Here is a 20,972-nt window from a genome sequence, read left to right on the forward strand (position 1 = left end):
GAGTATGAACTTTGTCCATACTCAGTATATCGCAACCCAATATCCTAAGTCTGGTTCTGGAAAATGCAGGACAGCCACAGAGAAAATGCTCTGCAGTGTCATTCTCAAGACAGGATAGGCATATCGGGCTGTCTACGACTCCTATGGCAGCCAAATGCTGACCACAGACGTTGTGCAATGTTATTACGCCCCCCCCCCCAGTACTCTAAGGTCCTTTTTGCTGAGTTTTAAGAGAAAGGTCGCTGTTTTCCTGTTTGGTTCTTTCACCAAGCACTTCGCCACTCTGCACGAGATCAACTCAGACCAACTACCTCTGTGGGTAGACCTCATGAGGTCGTCAATCCATAGTTGTGGAATTGACACCTAGAAAGGGTTCAGGGCCTAGTGGCATACTTGCAGAGCCTTCATTTGCCAATTGAGAGAGGACTTTACTACCCAATTGCTTACTTAGTCCAAAGTAGCACTTGTTGGCAAGAGAGATTCTGCGTTGCTGATGGAGCTGCTCAACGACATTTTGCACAACCGCATTGGTATTGCGGCCTATAGACAACTTCATCGCGAGATTTTATGAGTCTTTTTTTTTCTTTCTTTCTCGGTTTTTTTCTAAGATTAGTTTACGTTAACAACCCCCACTTCTGCAACTGCGACACAAACCGTTTTTGAGAAAGCCCACTCTCTGCGTGTGTGACATCAAAAGGCAAAGTTCAGTGATGATACACACTGCAGCTCGAATGCAGAAGACTCGCGAGAGATTCGTGAATTAAATACTCTTTCATCAAACTCAGGCAAGAGCTGTTTTCCACATGTGGTTTCCGAGCTCCATTTATTCAATGTAGTTTTGTCAAGTTTTGAAACCTTATGAGTATCCAGTTAATGGCAGCGCAGTCGTTATAGAGTCGTTGATAGAGAGTTTACTTGCTGAGGCAAAGTTAAAGACGAAGGTCAGCAATCACCCGAGAACTTATTTTTCAGTTCACCAAGCGTCCGTGTCAGCTGAACTGGCACTTCTGTAAATCAGTTGGTAGGAGGAATAAAAAAAATATACTGTAAAATATACTCCATTTGTTTCCCACTATTTTACGAGTTTCAGCACATTGGTTTCGCGAGATCGGCTGCTCTGTTCTTACCAAAACAGATGGTCGCACAACTGCGAGTTGAGTTATGCTAAAATTTGACTCCACTTCAGAAATAAATATTTTCTACTGCGCTGTAGTTTCATTTTCATGTATTCCTACTAAAAAACTTAAAAATACTTGGAAGTCACAGAATTGAAGAGAGTTCGCTTTTGGATATGCATAATTGAGAAAAATCGCCACTGCTGAGAAAAAAGGAAGAACTTAAATGAACCGGATGAGATACACAACTTTGAGGAATGTACACACATTAATAAATCCTTCAAGCCATAGACCTGGAACTGCTTTTAATGCACTCATAAAATTTGTCATCTCGGCGGTAAAGCGTTCATGTGCACAGGGATGCCATAGAAGATACAATGAACGAATGAAATGCAATTTCAAGCATCAAATAACGTTAGTAAAGGCTCCCAACGCACACATATCCACGTACATGCGTACTTTTTCTCTACAGCATAAACCAAAAACGCGCTGAATGCCCCCTGAATGCGCAGAGACTGTAATTAATTTTCAAGCTATTTACCGCACCCCAGAAATTAAAACACCGCACTGTTGCCATGCTCGCCATGCAGATGATGATGTTAATGGGTACGCTGGCCGACCGACCGAAAGTGAAGGCTCAATGTAAATATGCATTGGATGAAATGTGAAAGTGTTTAATGGTCTGGATGCGAAATGGGTTGCTGATATCGAAACGGAAGCTGAAGCCGAAACTGAAGCCGAGACTGGGCAAATGAATTAAACAGTGGTGAATATGAGCGAGTGTGAGTGGTTAGCTGTTGTGGCAAGGGGTTGACTGATGGCTGCATGAATGGCCATAATGGCGGACAGGTGGCTGTCATGCGTGTCATTGCGGGGTGGCAAAAAGAAGGAGTAAGGTCCTGATCAATGGTGGCTTGAACGAATGAACATTATTGTGTCGCTTATCATATTACAAACAATTAAGTGAAAAATAATAACAATAACAGCACAGGCAAGCGAGAGCCATACCTGTGCAATGCCGAAAAATAATTAAGCAACGGTGACAATGGCATACATACGCGCACACACGCACATACATATTTTGTGTGCGGTCGCGTATTTTTCAGTGAAATTATGGAAAACGCCTTTGATGCTGGCGTTGGCATTGACAACAGCAGCAAACGGTGGCAAAGTTTGCTTTTGTTTTGTTGCATATTTCAATGTTGACAATGAAAATTGACGCAGCGATTTTGCGAAACAATGCAAACACTTAACTTTCACAGCTGACGATGACAATGTTAAATGGGCGAAAATTGAAATTATTTACAAACAACTATGCACACATACACAAACACATAAATAATATGGAAACTGTATACACCCTGTAGGCAAAGATACTTGCAGACTACTACCTCATTGTGGACCAGTTTGCGTTGCAGTTGAAAGAGTTCGTCTTCTGCTGTCCTTCAATACTGGCAGTAGATAAAGGGTATTCAATAACTGGTGTTATTTTGAATAGCCCGCTATTTCGGTACATGCCACTTTTGAAGCTGTAATTTTTTGATATTTGACAAGTAGAAACTACGCCATTAATAAAAATGGAACGATACACCCTTAAACAATGCATTGAAATTATTTCAATTCACTATAAAAATGGTGAAAATTTGGCAGAGACGGTTTGTAAAACTCGAACATTTTTGGGCAATCGTGAAGCACCTTGTCGGACCGCAATTGGTGAAAAAATTCGAGCTGTTGGTACAAGTTAGTGATGTGAAGAATAAAACCCCTGCACGTAGCTCAAGAACAGCCGAAAATATTGCGGTTGTAGCTGAAAGTGTTGAAGAAAACCCAGGGTTGTCCATTCCTCGTCGTTCTTTGGAATTAGGCATTCCAAAAACGTCATTACACCGTGTTCGCATAAAGATTTGTGTCTTAAGGATTAAAAAGTACAGTTAACACAAGAACTCAAGCCGGCCGACCATCAACAACGTCGTGTCTTTGCTGATTGGGTCGTTGAAATGCTTGAAAATGATCCGGAATTCCATTGAAAAACCATCTTGAGTGATGAGACCCATTTCCACCTCGGTGGCTTCGTCAACAAGCAACTTTGTCGGATCTGGGGCTCAGAAAATCCAAGAGTTATGTTGAAAAGTCTCACTATTCTCAACGTGTGACTGTTTGGTCCGGTTTATGGTCCGGCGGAGTCATTGGGCCTTACTTTTTCGAAAATGAAGCTGGATCAACAGTTACGGTGAATGGATTGCGCTATCGAGAGATGATTAACAATTTTTTGTGGCCGGAATTGGATGATATTGATCTGGACAACGTTTATTTTCAACAAGACGGCGCTACGTGCCACTCAAGCAACGAAACCATTGATCTTTTACGGAAATAGCACCTCTTAATGGAAAACCCTTTATTTTTAATAAGAAAACATCCCGCGAAATTAGCTACACTAGGCGACAAAAAAGATAAGAATGCAGTATAGTAGTTTGAAAAGAAGAAAAGTTGTAGATTGTCGGAACATCCGACGTTTTGACGCTAAACGCAATTTCACTGTATTTTTACAGTCTATTGAAAATTTCGTGATTTTGTCTCAAATTGATATAAATTATTTGAAAAAACTATCACAAAACTATATTTAACACAAATATACAATAGTTTTGAAGATTCTATAATAAAATTTAATGGCGCATATTTTTGCGGAACATTTTAACCCAAAATTTCTCACCCGTGAGGGTAGTTTTGACTCTTATTTTTTTAAATATTAAAAATACTAAATTTGTGGGGTCGATAGGAGTTTAAAGTGTGACACAAAAATGTTCCCCGCACAATTACAGTGGGAGTCTTCTCAGACGAAAACTGTGTGCGATAAAGGACAAAAGTGCACCATTAGTTTGTTTCTAACGCTTTAAATCTAATGTTAAACTACATCACTTCCAGTTTGCTTTGCGCTATCTACTATATTTTTTGATGCTAGTACCTAGCACTTTTAAGATGAGGATTTCCAAAAAAATTTAAATTATCGGCCTTTGCATTAGCTTTTTACCAGTTAACGCATTAGTTCGTCCATGCACTGGTCCCATACCAGTTAATAAAGTAGTTCATAATGGGCAAAACAAAAACCGAATAAAAATTTATATTCATTTAATAGTCATTTAATGGTTCTACAACTTATAGTAATAGCACAATATTTATTTTTCACACACCTCTTCATACACCACTTTGCAACTGGTACAATTGTAACCACTCGCGTACTAGTACGACTGCTTTCATCAAATACCAGTTAATGAACTGGAATGTTTGCTGAGTAGTTTGACTATGGTTGACTGTAGCTCATACACTGCCATTCAGCGCTGTTGTTGGTGTTGCAGCTACCTTCAACGCCCAAGCAGCAAACTTCCAGCCATCGCATCTTTTCACTTTCAATGCCACAGCACTTTCCCGCCCTGCAGCGGAGGAAAATTCAATCAACGCGTTACTATGCTGTTGACATGGTAATTGGTGTTGGCCGTTGTTGCTTGGCTGGTTTGTTGGTGTAATAAGCGCTGTGTTGTTGTCGTGTGAATGTGTCTTTATAAAAATAGTGAGCGTCATATCCTTGGCAACGGCGCGGAGGCGTCATCAACTCCTGCTCAGGCTGCTGGCGGCAATTGTGAGTGTCAATGCAATGAGCGACCATTTAATTTGTACACATTTCACGGTCTGTCTGGTCTTTTGACTTGACTTGTTCGCATAGTACATAGTTGTCACCTGTCTGTCTCTTCTGGCTGTATGCACATATGCGCTCTTAAGGCGAAATTTTGAATGGTTGTAGGATGAAGATGCACTAAAGACAGGTGGGGATTTTTTAAGCAAAAACAATGTTGATTTATTACATTGCAAAGGATTAAATTAGGAAAAAATACTTAGTTAGATAAAAGTACAAAGATGGCTCAGAAATCCCAGACGCTATCGAAAGTACCCCACAATGCCATTTCAAGGGACTGTCAGGCAGTTCGCAAAGCGCTATCTTTATATGTGATAAAAGCTTCATAAACCTTTGAGTGCAATATGTACAGAATATAAATGTTTGACCTTTTTTTTTAATTTGAAAAAAAAATATATAATATATTTTTTTTAGTTTTTTATTTTTATTTTTTTTTATTCCATAATAATTTGTATATGACTTTTTTAAGAAGAGTTAAAGAACTACTATGAAAAACATCTCTCTGCGCGTATTGGCGCTCCTAAGCGGAACATAGGGCGGACAAAGACTCTCCAACAATTTCTGTGACCCGAAATGTGTCAAATTTCATTCCAGGGGACGGTGGAAGACCTCTTCTTTAAGATTGTGCGCATCCAAGTTTGACTTGGGCGTCCTCTGCACCGGGTCGTGGGTCCCATTGAGAAGCCAACATTGTCGTCTTTTCTACGAAGAATATGTCCAATCTAGTTCCATTTTCGTCTATTAATTTCAAGATTGATAGCTGCCTAATCAGTGAGGGAAAGAAGGTCAGCCTTTCAGACTGTTCTTTGCCAAAAAATGCGGCATAAGGCATTTGTTGATGAACGTTTGAAGGTGTCTGCTTATGATTTCAGAGAATAACCAGGTCTCAGATCCATACGAGTGTAGGAGGACCGATTTTACAAAAGAGATCGCTTTTTAAAAAATAAGTTTTTTGTTTGCAAAAGAGGTCGGCAAAACTGAAATTTGTTTGGTGCTACATGAAAAAAAACAACGTAGTGAATGCCATTACTACTTCGTTGTCGTCTGAGCAACGTCTGATTCGAAGAACGCAAACACGCATGTGAAATAAGCGGGCAAAATTGTGCTGTAGAGTCTTTTATGACGTAGCAGCAAATCTTGAGCTTCGAGTGCGTAGAGGAGCTAAATAGAAGTTCACAATTCATTAACTTTTTTTATGCAAGAACCAGGCTATCGATTTCATGCGAAATATTCAATGAGTAAAAAAAGTTTAAAGATCGTTTTGTAATATATTTCTAACAATATAAATCGATTTTTTTTTTTTTTTGTAAGAAAGAAACTTTATTGAAAAATTAAGTAGGAACGAAAGACTGGAAATTTCATTACCTTTAATATGATTTATCACTTTTGACCAGTTAACGGACTGTTCAGATTTTTTAAATTTTAGTGATCTTCTTTTACTCCAAAACCTCTATTATCAATATTACGAAAACTGATTTTATATACATATGTAGGAATTGGAAAAGAAACCATTTCTAAAAATTTCGAAAGGGCTTTTACTGCTAGGTAGCCCATATTTTTATGCATTTTATTTTGAAAACCCAACTTGTTCTGGCTGGCGCTGTCTTCGAAATATTTGTGAAAATCTTATTTGCTGTTCGTTTGTTCGATTTATAAGTACGCACGCCGCAAATATGCGGATGTGATCGTCCAAAAACCCAAAAGGGGTGTAAGCGCCAATTATGTATTTCCATGACATCGATTCGCTGGATGGCGCTCCGATCGAGATATTATATTTCGAGAAATTGTATACATGGTTCGTTTTGGATAAAATTCCGAATGTAAATTATTGATCGATTCTTGATGGTGGCACGCACTGGATTGATGACCGTACAATATGCAGTTTTTAATATTCCATGTAACTTAAATTTTTTCCATTTTATTTCATTTGTCCTTACTTTTTCCATACAGTCAAATAATTTCATTGAATCAATAACTCAAACGACCAACCGAAGCAGTCTCATTATTTGGAGAAATAATTTATTCATATGAATTTCAAGGTTTCCAACTCATTGCCGGTCACTTCTTCATTTTGCATTTTAGGCCTTTCAGCCCACAGCTATAATTAGAAATTCTCTTAATGCATTAAAATGAGATCAACAAAGCCAGGTCAACATTGCTAATTCCATTAGGATATGAAATGAGGTCATAAGAAAAATAATGCACTTCTAACAATCAGTCCGAAAAATTGGAATTTCTCAGCATTATAAGTTCTCATTATTGACACAATTCACTTTGACTGCGCTGTGGAAATGAATTAGAAGATAACTGTTGGTCTCCCTAACATGCACTACTCGCTCTCACTCTCGTCGTACGCTTTGCCTCTCATACGCGCACTAGTTTGGTTAGATAATGCGAACACATCCTAAATTCTTTTGTGACGGTAACAGCAAAGCGCAAATTAAAATAAATGTCCTTCAGCTATCAAATTAGGGGCATTGAAAGGACATTTCGAAAATGTCGAACGGCATCGACGACAATCGAATGCAATGCGATAATAAATTAATTGAATGCACTTTAATAGCGTGGAGAGAGTAAAGCAGAGGAGAAGAAGAAGCAACACTGGCGCAGCGGTGTTGAGTTGGAGGACGGGAAATCGAATCAATATTCATTGTTGGCAATCATTGCAAATGGAAATGAAATTCGAACAAAGCTGCTGCCGCTACAAACGTTGTAGTCGCCGGCAAGAGCCTTTGTGACCACTGAAAATGCGAAATACTGCTGAAGATTGATGAGCGTAGAGCTGAGGTGTTGGTGGATAGGTGGCTGCGAGGCTTAGAGGCGTTTGCAAGTGCAATTTGCATGTAGCTCCCGCACACTTGACACAAAGAGAATTCATTTTAGCTTTTTTTAACTACTAACTAACTGCTAATTATCCCATGGCACAAGTCGCGTGCGGGCCGCATGCCTTAGCGTTGGTAGCGGGCAACACAATACTCATGAAGATGGTGCAAGCGGAGAGCGGAAACGAATGGCTCGAGGAGCTGCTGGCAGTTTGCGGGGTGTGTGAATGAAGGACATTTGTACGTCAGGTGATGTGGGAGCAGCAATTGAAATTAGTGTAGGATTACTGCGCGCACAGTTAGCGGAAGAAAGCAAATGAAATGAAAGGAAATAGAGCGTAAAATGAGAAAATTGGAATACAAAATGATCGGAAGCGTGGCGGTAGGTGAGTAGTTCTTCACCTACACATTCACATGAGCAGCGCATGTGTGACACATGCGAATGTAGAAAGCAATGAAAGTGGCTGTTAAAGCGAGGTGAGGCCAAGGCAAGGCAGTTGCAGGTAAGCATACAGATTGTGCATGGAAAGTGACATTAATGAGCTCTCAGAGGTCCAGTTAGAATGAACAGATGCTAAGTAAGGTTATAATAATGCCGCTACAGCATTTCATCTCACCAAGAAATGGTTGTATGCCAATAACTCTCCACATAATGCTCCGATTTGCACGAGGTTTTTTGTATTTCGAAGCTTATTGCTCCTGTAAGGTTCTTTCTTAACATAAATTGCGTAAATTTAAAAACAGGCGGGTCTAAAAGCCAAAATGTGTTAAAAAATCATAAAATTAATTTTCAAACAGCAACAAATCAAAAATGACTTAAGGGGTTATATACCTTGTGTTTTTCAAAAAAATCAAAATAAATTTTATTTCTTTATCGTAAAGTACAATCCCTTGAGAACATTTTCCAAAAATTTCATAGAGATCTGAGCAATAGATCGAAAGTTACAGCGTTTTAAATTGTGCGTCGTCACGTCCTGAGCGTACGGCCTCATGCGGCGCTTGAAACTTTAAACGCGATTATCTCAAAAACGTGTTTTTCCAAAAAAGCTTTTGCGGTGGACGCGATTGCAAAAAAAGTATTCAACCGATTTTTAATATATAATTTTTTTTTTAAATTGTTCGTAATTGATGTCGCCTCTTAGTGAACGATCAACTTTTTATGTATAAATTTTTATTTTGCAGATATGAATTTTTTAATGCCAATTTTAGGACTGTAGAAGTGGAGTTTTTTAAAAACATGTTCCTATTTTCACAAAAATCAAAATATTTAATATATTGATCGTTCACTAAGAAGATATAACCCTATACTAATGAAATCTTTTCGATTTTTTGATTTCAGTTGACTTGGTGGACTTGAATCGCGTCCACCGCAAGCCTCTTCCAAAAAAGGGTCTTGGGGGAAAACGCCATAACTCCGCCATTTTTAAATATTTTTACACAAACAAAGCCTTTCTTTTTTCTTTAAACATTGTAATATCCAATAATAAAAACTTTTATACAATAAAATTATTGCTACATATCTTCAAAAAAAAACCCAACTTTCGCTAATTTCACCGGACCACAAGGTATATAACCCCTTAACCCATTGGATTACTATTTCTCGATATTAAACTTTCAAGTGTTTACTTTCAGTCTGCATTAATAAAACTATTAAATGAGTATTAAAATTTTGAAAATATAAGTTAATTTTCTTTTAATTACCGTTTGTGTGGGTATCCGCTGTGTGCCAAACTAGGGAATAGCGGGAATAGGTTAGGTTAAGTTGAACTGGTTGACTTGTACTCACGCATAGATCGATTCAGTCCATTGGCGATAATTGAATTTTAAAAGGTCGTGCCAAGGAGCACCAAGAGATTTGGTGGCTGCTCAAACACTCAGGCTAAAGAGCCCATTGTATTTAAAGCTCTGGAAAGAGGGTAGATAGTCAAGGAGGGAAGGAGAAAAGTATGAGAGAAAGACAAAGGAAAGAATAGATATAGAGATAGTTAGTCCTGTGAGAATTGTCCAGATTCTTTGGCAAATCTGTAAATATCCTCCAGTTTTAGAGAACGAATATTACTCATTCTCACGACATCGGAACCCTAAACTCGTAGCAGTGCTCTAGCAAACGCAGGATACTTACAGAGAAAGTGCTCATCCGCCTCTTCCCAGCACGACAGACACATTGGGCCCTCAATGATTCCAATGGTGGACATATGCTGACCCCATGGGCCCGACCATCAACCGAACGTCTTTCCTTCCAAGTTTTAATAGAAAGTTTGACAGTTTTCTGTTCGGATTTGTCACAAAAACTTTGCAGTTCTGCAGCGTTCTAGACCGGACCATCGCTCTTTATGTAGATTGCCTACATAATCGCTGATTCAATTCATGATTCCTGCGGAACTGATTCCGATTATTGGCTCTGGCCCTTGTGGGGGAACCGCCGATCCACGGCAGGTTGAGGTTTGCTTCGCGATATGAGGTTTGCTTCGCGGTCTCCAGGGCCTTCAGTGCAGCCTGACTGCCACTGAAAACTCCAATCTGTTTCCCGCTCCATCTCCATCTCTAATGTGGTACATTAGTTTTGAGTTTTGAAGTAGTTCGCCCACATGGTGCCAGTTTCTATTGCGAATTTAAGGAAATATTTCCAACCAACTGCTGAGATATCTTTCAATCCATCAAAATACAATGCCCCCAGATATTTTAAGTTGTTTTGCATAACGCAAGACCTCCCGCAAAGGAGATGCTCTACAGTTTCTCTCTAGCCTTGCTCCCTACATTTCCGGCATTCCTCGCTGTTCGAGATCCCCGTCTTTTAAGCATACGCTGCTACTGGGCTATATCTCGTCAGCACGTCTGTCATAATTCTACAATCTCTTTGTCTTAGTGATAGTATACATCGAGTACGGCTGTGGTCGACAAGAGCTTAGCATTTTTGGAAGTAGAAAGACTTTCCCATCTTGCCGTGAAAGGAATGATGGCTGTTTTGGGCGGATTTATGTTAAGACCCACCCCAGCGCACCATCTCTTCGTCCGGTTTAAAGCTATTTGCAGTATGTCGCAAGGAGTGTTCTCGAACTTTCCTCTCACTATAACTACAACGTCATCTGCGTATCCTCCGTTGTTTGTCAGCAAATGAAGCAAGCCGTCAACTACTAGGCTCCATAGGAGAGATGATAAGATCGATACGTTGTGGAAAGCTCCATAGATATCGAGGAAGGCACAGAGAACTGTCTCCTTACAGTCAAATGCACTCTGCGTCTCCTTCTTGCCCTGTGTGCGTGCTGATTTTGATGAAGTGGTGTTATACGCAGAGAGTGTTTGATCTGATTTCTTTAAAGGAGGTGAGACCAATTGGTCTGAAGGATTTAGCCAGTGGGACGATTCAATTTTTTCTTACTTTTTGTATGAAAACCAAATAATAAAATTGAAAAGGCTATAAAACATACTAGGAAATTTTCTAAAAATTCTGATTAAAAAGCGGATTTTTTTTATATTCCACAAAGTGTAAACAAACATATATCCACATGCACCTGCATTTCCACATGAAGCCTTCACGAGTTATTGCTGTGAGTTCTGTAGTTGGGTGAAATCTTCCAGTTTTGGCTTAGTCTAGTCTAGTCGACTAACGACTAATCCGATTATCGAAGCATTTTGCAAACACATTTTCCAAAATCGAATTTATGTCTGTACTCGGCGCAAATTTTCTTTTATTGGCTTCTGTCGACTAAAACCCGGTGCGTCGAAGTGAATGTAAAATATTGGTTGGAGTACTGACGGGGCATTGTCTCACTTCATATCACACAGCTAAGATTTATAAAATCTCAAAGATGGCTCGGATACGTGTTTAGAATGGCCAGGGAGAGAACAACTCGAAAGCAAATCGAGTTCTGCCCTGTTGGAGGCCGAAGAAGAGGACGCCCCAAAAAGAGATGGCTCGAAGACGTAGGAGTTGATCTTGAAAAGCTAAACGTGCGGCGGTGGAAGGAGGTAGCCTTAGATTGAGACAGGCAGACAAAGAAAGAGGGAGAGACCCGAGAGAGAATGAGAGAGAGAGTCCCAAGAGAGAATGAGAGAGAGAGAGAGGGAAAGAGAGAGAAAGAATTGTGAAACTTCAGGATCGCACGGAGAAAAAGTTAAAATAAATAAATAAAGTGCCGTGCATGGAAATTACACTTCTTTTTTCATATTTTCATAATTTTTTTCGTGCATTACCAAAATTCAAATTTTGTCCTACTTTGTCATTATTATCTAACAGAGCCTAAGGCCCTACTGGTGAATGCGGTAGTTGTTTGCTTACACAAGGTGGCGCAGAATTAATGACCCTAAGGGAAGAACTACAATTTTGGCAAATGTCAATATATTTAACATTTGTGGGCTAGACAGCTGCAGTATACAAATAGACAAGCAAACTAGCGCGTAAAAGTCAAAGATTTCCATCACTCAAAATAATTTTTTTATTTAGTAAAAAAGTTATTCAAAAACAAAGTTGGATGATTAATTTTGCGCCACCTTCTGTTTGTAGAGCTTCTGGACAAAATGTGCTTGTTATTTTCGACTATTTTGCTCTCTCAAACTTCTTCTAACACCCGGCTAACGTTCTTCATTTACCATCAGACCGATCTTTATTCTTTCCTTTCTCCCTTCCCGTGCAACTAACTACCGCAGTCCAACATAATTCGGGCATAAAATAAAGAAATAGTTTATTTTTGACATTCTTCCTTAGCATTGAATACTTTTGCCGTTTTCAAATGCAAAGTAAAACGAGAAAGCTTTGTGGAAAGTCGCCAGAGTGAATTTAATTAATGGGTGGCTGGCATTAGCGGTGAAAGGAACAAAAAATATTGCGATAAGCGGAAAAGTTCAAATGTTGCTCACAGCGGTCAGCATGTCAGGCAGAGAAACGCGGAAAACTAATGAAAAATGCAATAATTGTTTATAAAATTAAGCGCATAAAAGAAAAAACTAAAAAAAAATTGTATTAAGATATGAACAAAAAAAATTATATATTCTATAGTGAGTTGATGGTGTCACAAAAAAAGTGCAAAGTAAAGAAACGAAAAGTATACCGGCCAGCTAACTGTCAACGCTCTGTCACAAAGTCATCTGCGCGATTGTTGCTTTCAGCCAATGCCCCTTCGGTCCACACATTGCTGGCATTAATGGCCCTTAGTTGCATTGCAATTTCTGCTCCCACTCGACCCGTCGTCGCGCAGTAAAATACAAATTTCTCAGCAATTCAAGTAATGACATAAAAACGGCTGAGAGTGAATGTTGCAGCAGCGCAATTGCTGCAACTATTGAGGCATCTCACTTGTTGGCAATAGCGACGCTTTTGGCCATTGTGCAACAGTTGCGGCCATCTGCGGTTGGCAATTTTTTCCAGCATTCATAAAATTTTTTCTTGGTTTTTCTGGTTCACTCATTCAGCTCATTATAAAGTTACTGTTCTGTTTTCCTCTCATTTCTAGTGGCCACTTGTAGAAAATCACTATAATTTTTCACAATTTTCGCTACGCTTTGCTTTATTCACTGCTTCCTTCTATCGCTGGGCTCTCTTGTCTTTATTCATTCGTTTGAGTTTTTCTATTTCCGCTAGAGTAGTGGTGGAGTGGTGAGCTCTGCTTTAGTTTCAGTTGAGTGCCTGTTGTCTCTAAAAATGTGCTGAAAAATTTCAAACTGATTCGCGAGTTTTTCCTCAAAGCTTTTCATGCATACTGGTTGGAGGCCCAGTTTTGTGTTAAGTCAAACTTTACAAAGCACAACTTCACAAGTTGACCATATTTGATGAAAGAGTTGACCATCTGCTAGTTTTTGTTTTTGTAGTTGATTGAAACTGGTTTAGTAGTTGAGAGGGTTTAAAAAGTAGGTCTTGTTGAAGATTTGAAAAATAAAGTAAATGATTAATGAAATACAGAAAATACGCAAACCAATAAGAATTCATACGAGGTAGTAGTAGTAGTACAAAAACAAAAATTCGGCGTTTTGCATGCCAAAATCAGGAAGGCAATCCCTGAACTACAATGAGGATGTAAACGAAAAAAAAAACAAAAAAAAAATCTCTTCGAAATTTAAGTCACCAAAGCCGATTTTGTTGTAATAACGCTTCCTTGTACGAGTTCGTCTGGAAGGAAGGAAGAAATGTTAGAATTTTTTAAATTTTGTATAAAATAGAAATGTCAGGTGAAATTTAATGAGATTTGAGAAATCTTAAGTCATGTTGCAGTGCTTGCGTTTAGCTCGCGCGTTACACAGTGCCCAATAAAGTCCCAAGAGATGTATGTAATCCAATAACTACACACAGAACGCTCCTATTTACACCGGATTTTTTGTATTTTGAGGCTTATCTCATTTGGAAGGTTCTTTATTACCATAAATTGCATAAACCTAAAAAGAGGGGGGAGTCTATAAGCCAAAATGTGTTGAAAAATCATAAAATTCGTTTTCAAACTGTAACAAATTAAAATTGACTTAACGGAACCCGGGTCCAATTTTTCGGGAAGGTCAACTTCAGTGCCATTTTTTAAATTATCAAAATTAAAAAAAAAAAAATTATTTTTGTAGGTAAAATAAATTAAGTAAGAAGCATAAAAAATTTAAACATCGCTTTTTCATTTTTTAATTGTAAAAAAATCCTGCATTCACCCTCAATTTTCGAGTTCTAGATCACCGGATTCCTTAACCGACGACTACTATCATTCCGCATTAATTAAGGTATCAAGTATTTCTAATTATGAAAGGCATATCTGATATATTTCGTTACAAATGAGATGGTAAATCGGGCCTTTACAGTAAACCTTTAGGTTTAAAATGCACTTGAGGTAGAGCTGAGAATTTAGGCATTTTTCAAATTGGGTTTTAGCAGCACTAAACAATCAATCTTCGAAAGCAAAAAGAATCGTACAAATTTATCGCTGAGTCACTTGGACGGTCCAAGAATTTTGTTCTAAATGCTCTTAACCCCAAGAACGCCAAAGACCGACGAGGTGGTAAAAAGAAAGCGACTTGCACTACTGGTAATTTAATTGTGACTCTTGCTAAGAGGCATCCTCTTAAGTCATCAACTGTCATTGAGGCTGAAATCAACAACGTAGTATCAGCGAGAACTGTACGGCGACGATTGTATAACATGAACCGACCAGGCAGTCTGTAAAGTTCCTGACTTGAAGTAAGCAAATTTAAGGAAGACGAGAAGTTTTGCTCAAGAGCACAAGTCCTGGTGTGAATCAGAGGGTATGAAAAACATGGTATAACCTATTTCGGAACGATGAAACAAAAATAATTATTTTTGAAAATGATGTTGGGCGAAGGATCAGACGTCCAAAAGAAAAAGAGTTCTTACCGCGGTTGATAAAAAAATAAATAGTCAAGCACGGTGGCGGCAACATAATGACTTCGGGATGCTTCTCTTGGTATGGAGTAGGAAATAACCAATAAAATGGACAGATTTATTTAAAAGGATTACCCCAATAAACCATTTCGGTGGTTTTTTATACAAGTTAATGACCCTCCTCAATGTTAGTACGTCAATGGTTTCTAGAAATGGTGTTAAGTATGGATTAGCCTAGCCAGTTACCCGATCTAAGCCCCATTGAAAACTTCGAAACTTCAAAGATTCAAAAAATTAAGATTTATGGCAGTGAGTAATTGACTGTCTACCAGTTCACATCTTCTTACTGTGTCTCTATACTAGCAAAGCGATCAAATTTTGTGTTGTTGTATAGTGCTATTCTAATTTTCATTCGTTTCATTTTACACCCAATACGTGAAACTTAACTATATAAGTAAACGGAGAGTGATTAAAAAAAAAGTATCCACCATGTCCTCAGAGCGAGGAGGGAGGGATCATAATTACTTTGCAATTCTCGGGGAAGAGCCCCCCCCCTAAACGTAAAACCCTTAACCTTAACAATACACGTGACTTTCCTTACCTCAAGAAAAACAACAAACCATTAAACGTCAACCCAACAATTTGCCCAAAATTTATTATTGTGAAAAACAAAGACAACACGAAACCACTAAAAACATTTAATATATTTTTACTACAAAAGGCCCTAGAGTCAATCACTACAGAGCAGCCAAACTCAATTTCGTGTACCAGAGATGGAGATCTCCTCATATTAACAAAAAATAATCAACAAACCACAAAATTTCTTAAAGCTACTAAATTATCAAATTTATGTGATATTTCAGTGAGCCTTCACCCCACACTCAATACTATAAAAGGTGTGATTTACTCTACTTTTCTATCCACCTTAACAGAAAATGAAATCGTTGAAGGTCTACAAAACCAAGGAGCCACAGAATGCAAAAAAATTACTAAATTTAAAGACGGTAAAGTCATAAACACTCCCTTGCATATTATTACTTTTAACGCATACGAACTTCCTGTCGAAGTCAATGTAGCTTGGCTGAAAGTAAAGGTGGAGCCCTATATCCCATCCCCAATGCAATGCAAAAATTGCTATACTTTAGGTCATACATTAAAATATTGTAAATCCGAAAATAAATGCAACGTGTGTTCCTCTACATTTCACGACCCCTCACCATGTACAAAAGTTGAGTGCATTAATTGTAAGCAACAGCATAGATCCAACAACATCAAATGTCCAACATTACAAAAGAGGAAAGATATACTTACCTACAAAACATTAAACAAGTGCTCTTTTCGCGAAGCCACTGAAGCAGTTAATCATAATCAAAAAGAATATATTTCCCCACGGGAAAATCTAGAAGAAGCAATTCAAAAAAAGGTAACAAAACCAAAAGAACAGAAAACATATACTCAAAACAACAACAACAATAACCTGCCGACCATACCCAACATACCAAATCTCTCCCATACTACTGAAAGCACAGAAACCACTCAAAGAGCCACTTTTAATCCATCCACTACTCAACAAGAAAACTCTATAATAGAAACACAGAATACAGTTAACCAAGATAACTCACCAAATCACTGTCCTTTACCCAACAATACTATTCCTCTCTCTAACAACTCAAACTACACAAATACTATAGAAAACCATTTAACTACTCAAAACCACATGCTTAGTTCATCCACAAGCCAACAAGCAATAAACTCAACAATAAATAGCAACTCTATGAACCTCTCTTTATCAGACAGCAACAATCTCACTATTCCCAATGTACAAACATTTTTGTCTCAAATAATTAATAGCACGCCACAACTACACAATACTGATAACATAACGCTTCCCAACAATTACTCATATTCCTCTCTAACTCCCAATCTCTATGGCTCCAATTCACCTGCCGACATGGAACAATAAAAAGAACTCTTACTACCGAAAACCAGTTTTTCGCTAGTAGAGATTCTAAACTTCACTCAGTTTGCTTATCATGGTACTTAAGATTCTGCAATGGAATCTTAATGGTTATCTGAATAATTATAATGAGCTCACTTTACTCATAAAAGAAAATAAATACGATATAATCGCTCTGCAAGAAACCCACCTTCACTCAAACCCACCATCAAACAGAATACCGAAAAATTTCTCTATCTACACAAACAACGATATAGAACCAAACTCTGTAGCAAAAAGAGGAGTTGCTCTGCTTATAAATACCACATTAGAACACACTGTAATAAACACGAACACCAATATTTTATCGATATCAGTTAAAATTAAATCTAATATCCATTTCACAGTAATTAGTACTTACATATCGCCTACAGATAGCCTCACAGAAATTGATTTACAGCATCTTTTTCCAAACTCAAATACCCCATTCTTGCTTTTGGGCGATTTAAACGCCTGGAGTCCGCTTTGGGGCTCCCCGAACTTTAACAAAAAAGGCAGAATAATAACTAACTTCATTCAAAACAGTAATTTGATTTTACTTAACGACAAATCCCCAACACATTTTTCAACAAGATCCACACACACCCACATAGACCTTAGCATCTGCAATCCTCCCCTCAACATCGCTGCTGCATGGAAAATCTTTGATGAGCCTTACGGCAGCGACCACTACCCAATATCACTGAGCTTATTTAATCACAACACTCTGCCACACACAGATAACACCAAACGCTACAACTTAGAGCTAGCAGATTGGACCACCTACCAGACCTTACACTAAACAGAAACAACAGCAACCAATCAACAGCAATCCTAACAAGGAAAATTAAACTTTGCGCGAACGCATCAATTCCCACTCGTACACCAAACCATCACAGTCGGGTTACTTACTGGTGGAATGAAAATTTATCCTCTCTCAGACGCGAAAAATTGTATCTCTGGAAAACTGCAAAGCGCAACCCCACAAAAGAAAATATTTTAGAATACAAAAAGGCAAATGCCAAATTCAAAAGAGAAGCCAAAATTTCGAAAAGGGAACGCTTCGTAGAATTTACCAGAGATATAAATCACCAAACCCCACCAAGTACTCTTTGGAAGAAGGTTAATATCATACACGGTAACTTCCCTTCGAACAGAATACATGTCATACAAACATCCGAAAACTCCTCCGCATCCTCTAATGAAGAAATCGGACATTTCTTCGTCAAAACGTGGTCAGAACTTTCTAAAAACCGAACTTTCTCCAACGAATTTGTCTACAAAAAAAATCTTTATACCAACCCCGTCAACACTGGCTATATAGCTGATAAGATAGCAATGCAATTAGAAGCCCCTTTTTCTCCACTGGAACTCAATGCTTGCATTTCGACACTTAAAGGCAAAACCCCAGGCTTAGATAACATCTCTTACCCTCTCATCAAAAACTTACCGCTTATAGGAAAATCTAAACTATGCAGCCTTTACAATATAATTTTCACAACGAGCATAATCCCTCAACAATGGAAAACCAGTTTAATTATTCCTATCTCTAAGCCTAACAAGCCAAAAAATACCATTGAGGGATACCGCCCCATATCACTTATACCTTGTTTATCAAAAGTCATGGAGAAAATGATAGCACGAAGACTAATGTGGTTTGCAACAACAAAAAAACTATTTTCAAACCATCAAACCGCCTTCAAACCAGGATGTGGCACAATAGATGCTTTACTAGCACTCGACGAACAGATATCTAATATAACTCCATCTCCTGCAAAAATCATTTTTCAATACTTTCGTTAGATATGGAAAAGGCCTTCGATCGTGTTGGCTTACATACGATAATAGAACAGCTAATAAACTGGAAAGTCGGCCCAAAAATTATTAACTATATACGCCACTACTTACAAAATCGAAAAATTTGTGTCAAAGTCGGCAATAAGATATCTGAGCAGTGGCCAATCGAAAATGGCATCCCCCAGGGGTCACCCCTTTCTGTAGTCCTATTTCTCATAGCATTCGACCGACTAAGCTGTCTTATAAAAGAACACAAGTTTTTCAACCACGTTATTTACGCGGATGACCTTTACGTCTTTACTACTGTTCGGAATATCGATAATTTCTTATTCCAAACAAACACTTTACTCCAAAAAATTTCTAATTGGTGTAATGCCAGCGGAACAATTATATCTGCTAATAAATCTAAACATCTACACATTTGCTACAAATAAAATTGTCAAGACATAAACATATGTATAAATAATAACAATATTACTAATGTAAATAGTCTTAAAATACTAGGCTTAGTGTTTAATAATAAGTACACCTGGAATGATCACATCACATATCTACACAACTCATTTCAAAGCAGATTGAATGTTATAAAATCTTTAAGCAATATAAAATTGGAGAGCAATTCCAACACACTTGTGCGAATTATAAAAGCGACAATATTAGCTAAAATAGATTACGGCCTTCCATTATTATCCCTAACTTCAAAAAGAAATGTATCAAAATTATCATCAATCTACCATACAGCAGCAAGACTGGCCATTGGAGCATTTCGTACCACCCCCATCATAAATATACTAACAGAAGCTGGACTCCCAACACTAAAGGGTCGGATAGTTTACATCAATACAGGGATGATTGTTAAGTTGGCATATAACGAAGGATCCCCAGTTCAAGCTATTTTGAAAAAAAGATTAAAAAGAAAACGTAATACGAGGAGAACTTCTACCCTGCAGAAACTTATAGAATTGGTAAAAGAGGAAGATATACCAATTACTCCATTACCAACACTCCCACTTCGTGCACCTCCTTGGACTCTGGAAAAAAACTCTATCATGCTCGACCTAACGAAATACAAAAAAGAAACTACACCTATATCAGTATATTTACAATCCTTTCTAAACATACGCAACTCACATATAAACTGGAGAGCCCTATATACAGACGGATCTAAAAACAGTAATATCATTGGGTGTAGCGTAGTGGACGATACCTCAACAATTCTATCTGCAGTACTACCATGGTACTCATCAGTCTTTTCAGCAGAAGCAACAGCAATCCTCTTTGCCTGCCGATATGCCGCAAAACATAAACATCGATACCTTATATGCAGCGACTCCTTAGGAGCAATCCAAGCTATCCTAAATGCTAATTTTGCCGACCCAACAATATCACAGATAAGAGACATTCTTATTGAATACACGGAAAAAATCAAGCTATTATGGGTTCCAGGCCACATCGGAATACAAGGCAATACACTTGCCGACTCTGCTGCCAAATTAGCCACGAAATCCCCAGTTAAACTCATCAATACCATCAACAAAAAGGACATTAAAAAACTGGCTTACAAAAACTGCCTAAGAAATGAAATTACGCAATGGTCTGAATATACTCATTACTACAAAGAGATAAACCCAACTCGTCAGCCAACAACACTACCAACAAATATAACAAGAAGGCAACAGATTATTTACACCCGCTTCCGTCTAGGACACACCAGGCTAACCCAACAACATCTCTTCCAAAACGTCCAACCACCACTCTGCTATTTTTGCTACGATGCGAACTTAACAATACCACATATAATCGAAGGATGCCTAGCGCTTGAAACAATACGCCAATCTATGGCCAACCCCAATATAAGGGAATTGCTCTCAAATGTAACACACACCAACATAAAAGAATTTATAAGATTTATAACTAAACTAAACATTTATTTTGAAGTGTGATATATATATACATAAGTCTTATTTGTACACATAGTAGAAATAAATTAATTTTAAGAAGCTGATGGCCTTAGTTGCTAACGCTTTTTCTAGATTGTTAAGGCATAATTATATTATCCTTTTTCAATAATAATAAATAAATAAATAAATAAGATTTATGGCAAAAAATAATAAAACCTATGGCACCAATCAGCAATTTACAACCATAGAATTCGCTTTAAGAAAATTTGTTTTGCATAGAATAAATTGAATTTCTCAACTAAAGGAAAAGCTAGTTCTCAAGTTTGATCTCAAATGTGATTCTCAAGGCTTGGAGTAATACTACG

This window comes from Anastrepha ludens, chromosome 6, assembly GCF_028408465.1.
Source record: "Anastrepha ludens isolate Willacy chromosome 6, idAnaLude1.1, whole genome shotgun sequence".
In the NCBI taxonomy this organism is placed as follows: domain Eukaryota; kingdom Metazoa; phylum Arthropoda; class Insecta; order Diptera; family Tephritidae; genus Anastrepha; species Anastrepha ludens.